Source organism: Carcharodon carcharias (genome assembly GCF_017639515.1).
Source record: "Carcharodon carcharias isolate sCarCar2 chromosome 38 unlocalized genomic scaffold, sCarCar2.pri SUPER_38_unloc_24, whole genome shotgun sequence".
Taxonomy (NCBI): Eukaryota; Metazoa; Chordata; class Chondrichthyes; order Lamniformes; family Lamnidae; genus Carcharodon; species Carcharodon carcharias.
In genome coordinates, this window is record NW_024470791.1 from 309,944 (window position 1) to 312,500 (window position 2,557).

Here is a 2,557-nt window from a genome sequence, read left to right on the forward strand (position 1 = left end):
GCCCCTCACGTCAATCGTCTATCTTCCCCTCCCCCCACCCACCATTCCCTTATAATAATGCCTCCAGCGAGCGGATGTCACTGCATGCCGCCCATCTCCCCCGCCTCCCCGATGTCCATTGGGCAACCCATCTGTCAATCATCAGCCATACGCTTCAATTCCGTTTCCGATTGGTCCGTCCCGATGTCAATCGTCACTCGCCCCCCCCCCAATCAGCCGGTGCCCGGATGTCAATCGTCCCGCCCACCTATCCACACCCTGCTTTCATTGTCCTGCCCACAGCCCTTTTCTGATTGGTCCCCCCGACTGTCAGTCATCTTCATTTCCCCCCCCCTTCCTCCCAGCTTGCTATTGTCCGATCTCGATAAAATGGCCCTGCCCCTCCCCCAACTCTTCAGCCCAGCTAACGGATGTGTATTGTGTCCGCCGTCAATCATTCTGCCTCTCCCACCACCCCCCCCCCCACCAGCAAGCCTCCAGGATCCGATTGGTCCGCGACGTCGTCAATCAGCCTCCTGCCCGCCCCACGCAATGTTTCCCCATTTTGATTGGGCAATTCCAATGTCAATCATTTTCTCCAAGCTAACCCCGCCCCCCCTCTGTCCCGGATGTTGTGACGAGTCCGCACGTCCTCGTCCTGCCGCAAATCACCCTGCCGCTCGCGGCCAATACAGAGCCCGATTGGACCGTTCAACTGTCAATCCTGCGCTCTGCCCACCTTATTCACGCTCCCTATTGGAGCGTCCAGCTGTCAGTAATCGGACGCGCAGCGACCGGTTCTTAACATTGGATTCGCCCCCACACCCCCCCCCCCCCGCTTTACACAAGCCAATCGTCCACCCGCTCCCCATGTCCACGCATCCGATTGGGCAGTACATCTGTCAGTCACGCAACCGCGGCCCTATGCTCCCTTCCTATTGGGCACCTTGCCTGTCAATCATTCTTATTCCATTCCCTCTCTCGCCGCACGGCGTATCCGCCCCCTCGCGCTCCCCGCCCTCCTCCGGCTGCAGGCCCAGCTCCGGCCTCCGATTGGACTGTCGGGCCTGTCAATCAGCCCACCTGATGCACCGGAAACGAACGTGGTATCTCACCCCCCCCCCCCCCCTCCTCCCCTTCCGCCAATGACCATGACCTCGCGGCCGCCCGACGCCCGCCATGGATTGGGCGGCCGTGCTTGTCACTCAGCCCGGCGGACCGCCGGAAGTCCTCTCGGATCCGCCCACCTGTCAATCACGGCCCCTCTCCGCCCCGCCCCCTCCGCCACCATGGGGTTGTCTCATTTCCGGTCTTTTCAAAAAGCTGAAATTGAATCGCGTGTTGGAAGCGGGTGAGCCCGGCAGCGGGGGCGCGGCTCAGTCGTCAGTGCCCAGGTGGGTTATTATTACCTCCTTCATTGCGTCTGGGCTCCGTGTAGCGGGCTGGGCGTGAAAACCAGCCCCTCCCCCCACACACATGGGGTATTTACTGTCACTGCCCCTCCCCACATACATGGGGTATTTACTGTCACTGCCCCTCCCCCCTCCCCCATGGGGTATTTACTGTCACTGCCCCTCCCCCGTGGGGTATTTACTGTCACTGCCCCTCCCCATGGGGTATTTACTGTCACTGCCCCTCCCCCCGGGGTATTTACTGTCACTGCCCCTCCCCCCCACACACATGGGGTATTTACTGTCACTGCCCCTCCCCCATGGGGTATTTACTGTCACTGCCCTTCCCCCTCCCCCCTGGGGTATTTACTGTCACTGCCCCTTCCCCTCCCCCCTGGGGTATTTACTGTCACTGCCCCTCCCCCATGGGGTATTTACTGTCACTGCCCCTCCTCCCTCCCCCAGGGGGTATTTACTGTCACTGCCCCTCCCCCCTCCCCCATGGAGTATTTACTGTCACTGCCCCTCCCCCCTCCCCCATGGGGTATTTACTGTCACTGCCCCTCCCCCCTCCCCCATGGGGTATTTACTGTCACTGTCCCTCCCCCATGGGGTATTTACTTTCACAACCCCTCCCCCAGGGGGTATTTACTGTCACTGCCCCTCCCCCTCTCCCCATGGGGTATTTACTGTCACAGCCCCTTCCTCCCCTCTCCATGGGGTATTTACTGACCATGCCCCTCCCCCCTCCCCCGTGGGGTATTTACTTTCACTGCCCCTCCCCCATGGGGTATTTACTGTCACTGCCCCTCCCCCATGGGGTATTTACTGTCACTGCCCCTCCCCATGGGGTATTTACTGTCACTGTCCTTCCCCAATGGGGTATTTACTGTCACTGCCCCTCACCCCTCCCCCATCAGGTATTTACTGTCAGTGCCCCTCACCCCCTCCCCATGGGGTATTTACTGTCACTGTCCCTCCCCCGTGGGGTATTTACTGTCACTGTCCCTCCCCCATGGGCTATTTACTGTCACTGCCCCTCCCCCATGGGGTATTTACTGTCACTGCCCCTCCCCCATGGGGTATTTACTGTCACTGCCCCTCCTCCCTCCCCCAGGGGGTATTTACTGTCACTGCCCCTCCCCCCTCCCCCATGGAGTATTTACTGTCACTGCCTCTCCCTCCCC

At 60.4% G+C, this 2,557-nt stretch overlaps 1 protein-coding gene across 1 annotated transcript in view; it reads left to right on the top strand.

Annotated features, from left to right (window-relative positions):
- The first annotated feature begins 1,284 nt into the window (after nt 1-1,284).
- Nucleotides 1,285-2,557, top strand: part of pagr1 (PAXIP1 associated glutamate-rich protein 1) — an 8,454-nt gene continuing 7,181 nt past the window's right edge. The window contains exon 1 of the mRNA XM_041182174.1: nt 1,285-1,373. The gene's annotated coding sequence lies outside the window, so the exon portion shown is untranslated. The remainder of the gene's footprint in view (nt 1,374-2,557) is intronic.